Source organism: Lytechinus variegatus, chromosome 11 (genome assembly GCF_018143015.1).
Source record: "Lytechinus variegatus isolate NC3 chromosome 11, Lvar_3.0, whole genome shotgun sequence".
Taxonomy (NCBI): domain Eukaryota; kingdom Metazoa; phylum Echinodermata; class Echinoidea; order Temnopleuroida; family Toxopneustidae; genus Lytechinus; species Lytechinus variegatus.
In genome coordinates this window covers 25,527,514-25,537,847 of record NC_054750.1, presented here as the reverse complement: position 1 = coordinate 25,537,847, position 10,334 = coordinate 25,527,514, and positions in this window count along the sequence as shown.

Genomic DNA, 10,334 nt, shown 5'->3' with positions numbered 1-10,334 from the left:
ACAGCAATTCTAGTATTTTCAGGGGTTTTTTTCCTGTCATATTCCACGCCGCATCAATATTTACAGTTCATACGAAGAATAACACGGAGTCTTCTGGCGGGAGGATCGCGTTTCTCGGTCCGATCTATGCCGATGCTCCGGGCGGTATCACCCCTTCGTTTGGACCCCCTAAGGGTATCTCCGCAGGTGCGTCTACTCAGTAAGGAGATGATCAAAAAGATGTCTGAAATTTTGACAAAGACTGAAAAATTATAGATTTAACATTGGAGTGTTGGATGATCACGGTCATAATGGTGGGGCTACACAGTCTGAACGTTTCCTTTTGGCTGTTAAACAACTGAAACAGACAGGAAAAGTGCAATCATACAGTATCCATGTTAAGCTATATAATAGAACATAATGTTATATGTCGTTTTATTTTTAGTCTCAAAAGTTGAACAAAAAAATCTGAATTACTATTAAGAATGGGAAATCACTTGCAAAATGCGCCAAAAAGATTTATTACCTTGTAGCAAGATTGCCTAACGATTGTTAGATTTTTTAAAAAAACTTTGCGTATATAAATACAATTATGACAAATCCATACAATTTGTAATGCTATTCTCTTTTATGCATTGGATATAGCGGAATGAAATGAATAAGGGATTTTGTGAAAATTCATTATTTATGTGTGATCCCGAAGAGAAATTATTATGATATGATGAAAAGAGGAGATTTAAGACGTCGTGAACTAAGCACCATCATGACCATTGTATAATTCAATCTTAGAAATTTATCCCCCTAAACAAAAGGCACAATAAACGCCGCTGTAGTTTTCTGGATTCTTTTTATATTTACATTGTGCTGCAGACAATTGGCAGCTTCTGTCCTGTAGTTTTACATAGACCCATCTCAATTTCACGCAAACCTTCTTGAAGGAAGTTAAATACATCGCACAAAGAGAGGAGGATTTCAAAAGCCAACCACCGCTTACAAGGTTCTTAAAATACACCACAGGATAAGTGAATGTTAAACATTATAGAATCTACTTAACGGAGGGTATGCCTATTCAGAGGGTTACAATAAACACTAATAGCATGGTTATAAGGTCTGGTTCTTGCTTGGTTTGGGCTATTCAACTCGCTAAAAGCAAACGAAAAGAAAAAAGAAGAAGCGAAAGTTAAACTATTCAGTCTCGACCATTTTGCTCTTTTGTTTATTTTTTGTACATGTATGTATATATTTGGAGGGGCAAGAAAGATGGCAAAGGGGTAAGAGGGAGGGGGGGGGGGAATTAAAGAGGTCAAGAGAAAAGACTTACATGCAGTACGCTGACACTTTGTGAAGTTGGTATTAAAACTACAGAACATACCATTTATTCACGTTTATATCTTTTGAGGAATCGCTGGTGATTTTGTACAACTTTTTTTCAACTAGGCACATCAACCTATAGTTACCAAGAATGCTTACATCATTTCCATTTATTTGAGCACTGTCGATTGAATACCTTACTCATAGGGTTAGGTGCCGCGGCCGAGGATCGAACCCCAGACATGCCAGACTTCCATGTATAGTCAGGCGCCTTAGACCATTCGGCCACGGCACCTCGCACACTGTGCGACAGTACACACAGTACAACAGTAGTCTAAGAGTGGTACGAGATCAGATTAAGAACTCAAATCAAAATTATCATTTTTTTTTCATGGAACAAATTAATGACATCCCTATAGCTTGCCCAGTAAAATGATGAACTGTTAGTGTTGCTAATTTCAATTCATTTAGTTTATTTTTTTTAAAGTTCAAAGCCATATTGTGGAAGATTTGAGCAATCTTTTCAAAGATCATTTTTGTAGGGGGCGTGTGAGATGGAAAGTAATTTGTTAATAGAACCATGTGAATACGATTTTTTTTAGTGCACTAGTACTTGATGTTCTTTCACTGATTCTGGCTTAATTATTATTGGATATTGCATGTATTATGAAAATGCTGACCCTACATAAACACATTCAAAACAATAAATAAAAAAAACTATCTGATAATAATACATAACATTATGTCAAAGAAAAAAAAATAACAGAACAGAAGAATATGACAGAAACCTTTTACAGGCCTCGGAAATGAGAGATGGCGATGAGAACAGAAAGTACGTTCGAAATACAGCATTTTGGTGAAAGAATGAGAAGAAGGTCAAGAAACTTTCATTTTGAAAGGATAATGTTCGTTGTTCAAACGGACGTAGTTGGGTAAAGTTTCGAAGTGAGATTGTCTTACACGAGTTCTGACGTACATAATTTTGACACCTCACACACAATTTTGATCCAAGGTCTAGGGGTAAAATATGTATATTAGTAGGGATAAAATGACGAAAGAAAGAACGGAATGAATAAAAACGAAAAAAAAGGGGTCATGAAAGGGCTGAAAATGATGAAGAAAGAAAGTAAGATTGAAAGAAATACAGGAAAAATGAGTGACAGAAGTACACACAAAATGCTGACAATAAAAAACAGAAAGAAAGATATAAAGATAGAAAGAAAGAAATAGAGAAAGAAAGAAAAAATAAAAGAATTAGAAAGAAGGAAGGGAGAGAGAGGGGCCGGGGGAGACAAGGAGATAGTATAGATAGGAGATGAAAAGTGAGAGAAAAGAAGAGTAAGAGGAGATATTATTTGATTGGGATGGATGCAAGTTTTCCCCTGAAACAGTGAAACGTCGAGGAGTATCATCATGATTGACATGTATGACAGATTTTAAAGTTACAGCATCTGGCACTGAATTGTCTGATTTAATAAAAAAATAATTGTGCCACGTTCTGAGTGTTACCATGGTGACAGTATATTTACTCTGAAAAAAAGCAGGTAATTCAATTTGGTGAAATTGATAAGATTATTATCTTATTTTCATTACGAAAATTATTATGTTTTTAATTTTTTCCGGAATAAACATGAATGATAAACATTTCCAGCAATGATATATGAATTCTAAAATATATATTCCTTGCTATGTTATTCTTTTTTTTTTGGGGGGGGGTAGTGCTTTTATATTGATATGATGCGAGCAATAAACGAAATAGATTGTTTCGGCTATATTCACTGTTAGACTGATGGGGAGTTTTTTGGAGGGGGCCCTAATAAAAATAACAACACTAAAATACTACTTTTGTAAAGTTAATGTATTCTATATGAGACTATAAATAGATATTTATTCTTGCCGTATGATCGAATTTTTAAAATGAAACTTAAATATAAAGCTTAATATAAAAAAAGTTGACTGTACATTAGCTGGTGCCTGGCACCCCCACCCTAAAAAAAAGAGGCGGGGAGGGGGTAGTGTTAAAAACAAAATGTTAACACAATACTTTAAAATCACATCCAATGTTGCATGCGAACCATTAACAAATGTACAGAGATACATGCTACAAGTATAACACATGCATACAGAAGGATTTGTGCGCAATAGGTCAGCTCAAAGATTATTATCTCCATATACTCGTTAATCTCAGTCCAATGAAATATAAACAAATATTAATTTACTCCAACAAGAATGAACGCACGTTTCAGATTTATCAAATTTCTTAAAAATCATTAAAAAACGATGGAAATATGATGGGCGTTTCCTTTAGAAGGGATTATATACAAAGCATCCATTCTGCGATCAGGAGATTAAGAGAATGATAATTAAAGTCAAGTAGATTAATGATCGTCTTCAAACTTCGAAGACACACGCGTTGAGATTTAGCTGTCGTGAACTTCGTCAAGGCAAGAGCACGCCATCACGCGTTCGCTCTCAACCATTCCAACGATAGAGTTAACTCTTTGAAGACTGGGAAGCCAAAGTAATGTTGCGCTTGCTAGAGAAGGCTTATCCTGGTGGAAATTAAAGGGTTAACCTTAACTGAATTATTTACAAACTTGACGTCTGCAGGGTCGTTCACATAGCCCATTTTTGTAAGCGGGGGATGGGAACTTTCCATATATCGCTCGACGCATAATGTTTTTAAATTTAAGACCCAACTTTCTGATTTAAAGTGTACTCCGTGAGAACGCTCGAGCAGATTTCAAGAGCAGCTGAAAAAGAGAAATATGTGTGATCACATAAACGAAGGGAATAAGTCTGTTCATAAACCTTACATCAAAATTATCATTAAGAATTGATTCATTTTTAAGATATTGATATTCTCTTGATGAGTGATTTATTATAAAGAGAAGATCGATTAGATTAAGGAGGGGTGGTGCCGGAAGATCTCCTTCAAAGGAATATTATGAGAAAATATAAGTCTCAGCTGATATGACAGATCAAAGTTTATAAGAAAACTCATTTTATAGTAATAATACAAATGTGACACGCGTGAATAAAATTTGTTGGCATCCGGGGATTTTATTTGTGAATATTGGATGATTTGAACGTCAGCTGGCTCGATCGGAGGCCCAGAGATGTACCACCGCAGGGGGGAGGGTGAATCACATGCTGAAGGGTGAGAGGGATGTCGCCCCTGCGATTTTTTAAGTACAAATAATGGAGGCAAAAGAGGATAGGAAAGAAATAACTTAGAAGAATAAAAGGGACAGGTCTGGGTAGTGTGCACCCCTATTGTTTAATTACGGAACAAATGTTGCCTTCTTTGGGTCGACTTGCCCCTATTAAAAAACAGTTTGATGCCGCCCCTTTTCGTCGATACATGTTGGCGAAGACGTACCATTTCTAATACTCAGATATTAATAGTTGATGTTGAATGTTGGATTATAATTTTTACAGATTAACAAGGATAGCATTAGCATAGGTGGAATCCACTGGCCTATATGAATAATGGGGGGGGGGGGGAGGGGTATGGACCCAATCACTTTCAAGACCAAGAGAAAACTTTGAAAAGGAAAGAAACAGAAGAAAAAGTAGGAAATATGATATAATTTTGTTAGAAGAATGATTTTTTTTACAAAATTAGAATTTTATGCTCGCTTGCAGCATTTTCAAATTTTTGCCCCATATCCCATATCTGCCCCCTTTAATTTATTCAGGCTCTTTACGCTACTGGTGGAATTGACTGAGGATTAAGAGCTGATGGAAAAAATCTTTTAAATGCATTGCTAACATGAGTATAATCATGTAATCATTATAATAAATAAATACATTTTCAAGAAAAGTTTGCTGATAAAAAATAATATTCCAGCTCAATCTATCAACAAATTTTTGTATACCACTCAACGGTTAGGGCTTTTAAAGCTTTTACGAAATTCTAATTCCAAGACGAGTAAGCCCTTTTCGTTATCAGTGCACATAGAATGTCAAGGAATAATCTACAAATATTTTTATGGTATTCATTGATGGAATTGAACATAAATTATTTATTGGCATCTTCATGTTCTTTTTGGATTATTACATTAAGTACGGTAGTTGAAAGAAAAATCCCGAAAGCTAAAAACTGTGGGCCACATACGAGATTTGAAAATGATACACTCTTAGAAATGTTTTAACCAACCCCAAAGTTGGTTCAGTTATGAACCTTTATTTGTTAAAACACAGTTGGTAGGGTCTTATTTTAACCAAACTTTGCTGTATTGAGTTGGTTGAATGAATTTCTGAGCACGTATTTTCATATGGAATAATTTTGGAAATAGCTTGAATTTATATTTTTGGATATCAGTTCGTACAATTTTCATCAAATTCTGCAGACTAATATAGTTTTTTTGTTGCTTTCATACAGACTTATACTAACAACATGATGATACATTATGAGCAAGACATTAATACACAAGAATGAAATCATGGTGTCATTTGTTAAGAATGAAAATTTATTAAGTCGAGATTCTTGACAAGTTGAAGTGGTCAAGCATACTTATAGTAATATGGATACAATTCATATTACCAACACTCACATTTCAAAGACATGAAATAAGATTAACTGTTAGTTCAACACGATACTTAATATAAATGGGAACGTGTTACCTTGGAAACAATTTCTTATTTCTAAACTTGAAATTAATCTTGGTCATTTTCTCTGTACAGAATGAATCACATCACACTTTAAAGGGGAAGTTAACCCTGACAAAAAGTTTATAATAAAAAAAAAACAGAAAAATAAGAAAAGATATTGTCGAAGGTTTGAGAAAAATCCTTAACCTTTATTAAGCTGTAAAGAGAAAGTATAGTTGTATAGCTTTTCATAACTCGAGTGGCATGTCAACGCATAAAAGTGCCAGGTAAGAATACACAAGTTATCAAAATTTCAATTATTTGATTTGTGACGTCATATGCTAGCAGCTTTCCTCCATATCGTATGGCAAAAAAAAATCAATGTCATTTTCTCAGAAAATTGAAAACGGTTTTTACTGTACCTTTGGTATATCAATATAGACAAATCATTTCACACGTTTCTAAAAAGAAAAACATTGAAATTCCTGCATTTTATATCACATAAAACATGGGGCAGCTGCTCGTTTATGACGTCACAAATCCAAAACATAAAAATCTAATAACTTTATCAATCTTTAATAGATTTCCTCAAACCTTCACCAGTATTTTTGTATTATTTATTTCCGCTATGTGTACATTAAAATTTTCTCAAGTGTGAACTTCCCCTTTAAAAAGAGTTGGCCGAAGGTGAAGTACAGGAGTGAGTGGGGGAGGGGAAGGGGGGGGGGTCCAGTTAAGGGAACGGGGTGAAAGAGTTGGCGAGGTGGCAATTCCTTTTTTATTCAATACAATACCTCCTAAACTTACACGAGGGATATGTTTTATCTTATTTTCCGCTTTAAGTTACCGTGACTTGATTCGTTCCAAATTTCAAAACGGGTCGCTAGAGATTGGGCGCGACAACAACATCGACAGAAACTAAAGCTAACATGGCGAAGGAAATAGCAAAATCTCAAAGAACTACAGACGAAAGCACTGAGCCCCAAAGTGATAATTGGTAGAGCCTGATTCTTTAAAATAACTCACGTAAAATGAGGGCAAACTTTAGTAGATTCTGTTCAGAATTTAGGACAAACAACAGCAAATTCGAAAAAAATATTTCCTGCATTATCGTTTGGCTAACTCTCTGATCATTTCCTTCCTATTAGGTAGAATAAGAATAATTCTGGGCATTTCTATAAAATGACCAACTCTTTTGTACGTCCGACCCCCATTTTTTCAAGTCTTATTTCACTTAATAAACTGACCAAGTCTGACAGTGGCGTAGCTACGGGGGGGGGGGGGCAGGGGGGCTTCCCCCCTGAGATTTGTTGTACCCCCCCCAGGTGCCCCCCCTGAAAAAATTGGCAGAGCAAAAAAAAGGAGAAAGAAGAAAAGAAAAAGGGAAAAGAAGAAAAAAGGTGAAAATAAGAGAAGGAAGACGAGGGAATGAAATAATGTGAGGGGAAGACTTGCAAAAAAACTTTCATGTTACTATAAAAAAATTTGCTTGCGCTTCGCGCCAGAATTGCCTGTTCGATGAGATTCATATCTTGCTCAATAGGCTGATATGGAGCAAGTTTTGAAGTCAATATACAAAACATATTTTAGCTCGAACATCGACATTTACAAATTTAAGTGCTCTGTAAAATGTCTGTTTTATGGTCTGCATATCAGCTTTTTAAGCTCACGCTGCGTGGTCACATTGTTTGATTTGCCAAGTTCCTATTGTCTACGTGTATTCCATAATGTTCCATTAAAAAATGTATTCAGAATGCCAAGATTCTAGGTCTAAATCTAAAACATACACGATAGCCTGCATGCTCTTTATTTAAAGTGTACTTAAATTATCCAGTTTCACATCAGAATATCAATAATTGTCTGCTCACGCTGCACGATCGCATTATTAATAATACCCAATTAACTATATCCTATTTATGATTTACAAAATATGAATAGAGTGTCCCGCTTTTAGGTCTTTTATGCCTTTTCTTCCTCTCACGCTTCGCGCTCGCATCAATTGTTTAGTTATACATACCTATCCCATTTATTAATACAAAAAGTGCTTGGAATGACCATATTTTTAGGTAGGAATGTCAAAAAATTTTGCTCGCGCTTCGCGCTCGCATTATTGAAATATATCATTTTCGTGGGTAACTGTAAGCAGTCTTTAACAGGTCCTTTTTCGATAATGCTAGAACAGTTAATAAAAATTTCTGCTCGCGCATGGCGTTCGCAGTAACCATCTAGTTACATACGAATCTTGTTCAGGATCACACACAACATTGCCAAGGATATTAAATTTTCAGGAAAAAACACATGAAAGTAAAAAAAAAAAAATCGCTCGCGCTTCGCGCTCGCACTTTTTATAAGGCTTATGAGATTATTTCATGCTTATGTTGTTTTATAAGAATAAGACTAAGAAGTGACTGATAGGGGAAAATAATAGGTGAAGATAATTTCGGGCCCCGTCCCCTATTGGCGAAAGTCGGAACCGCCCTTGTAACACATACACACACACACACCGGAAAAAATGGTGCCCCCCCTGAAAAAGCAAGGACCCCCAGTGCCCCCCAGGAAAAAAAATCCTAGCTACGCCACTGCCAAGTCATGGAAAGACATTACAAGGAATCAGAGACAGAAAATTTCATGAACGTTCAACATAGGGGGTCGGATGTACATAATGCCTTTCTGATAATCGTGATGCTGAAATAGTGTAAGTTCAGCCGAAAATGCAAAGCATTATATTGCACATGTTACCTATAAAAGTGACGAGACTTTAAAACACATAGACTGTTTCCGAAATAATTATGCAAATCGTAACAAAATAAGAAAAGCGAAAACAAACCCAAACAGGCAACACAAGTATTGAAAATCAAAGAACATTTTAAAGGGGGAGTTCACGCTAAAGACAACTTTATTGTAAAAAATAGAAGAAAATAGTAAAAAATATTGGTGAATGTTTGAGGAAAATTTGTTAAAGAGTAAGAAAATTTTTAGAGTTCAAAGTTTTGGCTTTGTGACGTCATAAACGAGCAGCTGCCCCATGTGTTATGTAATATAAAATGCATGAATATCAAATTGTTAATGGTTCCTGATGACTTAATTTTGTTTTCTATTTATGATCGGGTGTGAAATGATTTGTCTATTGATATACAAAAGGTACAATGAAAACCATTTTCAATTTTCTGAGAAAATGACATTTCATTGATTTTTTACCATTTGCTATGTAGGAATGCTGCTCGCATATGATGTCACAAATCAAATAATTGAAATTCTAATAACTTTTTTATTATTTGATGAATTTTTCTCAAACCTTCGGCAATATTTTTTATTATTTCTTCTGCTATTATTACAATAAACGTTTTGTCAGGGTGAACTTCCCCTTAAAGGGATTTCGTAAGCAATCAAGTTTCCAAAGTTCATATTTTTCACCACGAGAAATAGCCTAGCTTGTCTGAAAATAGTAGAAATCACATGACCAAGTTGTTCGATCACTGGATATCTTGCTGCTAATTGAACTTCTAGAAGACTTTTGGGGGATTAAACACATCGTGTAGATTAAAAGATAAAGTCAGTAAGATTTCATTCGTTCACATCCTGTAAATCCAGACAAATTTAATCTCATATGGTCATGATGGTCAAGGAGAAAACAGATGGTCATCGAGTTATTTTATTCTTGTTGATAGATATAGTGGCGTTTTAAAAGAATATACAAGTCTTGCCCTTAACGATCACATGTTGCCCTTGTATTTACCCACTCATTTCAAATTAGATATCACTTTCCTTCGTGAACTAACAACACAAGATGGCGCTATACTGAGAAAAAAATTGGAACCGCACTTTTGACATGTTTGATAATCAACGACAGACATAAGTATACTGTAAAATCGCTGTTTAAAATTTTAATTTATCTACTGTTTACACTTTTAAACAAGTTGTTTAAAAAGTTTTAAAAATTGTAAAAAACGCTTAAACAGCTTGCTAGAGCAACATGCTTAAACAATGTGCTATTGTTTTTTTCACTGTGTTAATACAACAGGATAGCAGCATTTCACTTGAATTAATAAGATTTATTTATTTTTTTACATAAATTAAGGAAACGTTCGGAGCTAGCTGGTTTTAAGGGACAATATACAAATTATGGATGATATTGATTAGTATTATGGAGTATTCAATCAAAGAAAACATATAAAATCGATTTAGTTTGCGTTACAGTGTCAGAAAATTGAAAAAAAAAACTGTTACATTGATCGTCAGTGAACTTTTATTTGAACTCGAATTCGAGTATGTTAAATACAATCCCTACACATTTGATAAAAATTATAAATGATTAAAAACAATTATAGGAAGGTGTATCTAAAGCCCGGGGATGAAATATCCAACTAATATAATGGTCCTATGTTTTAATCCCTAAACAGTCAATATACCTAATATTTCCATTTGAATCTTGTTCTATTTTTGTATAT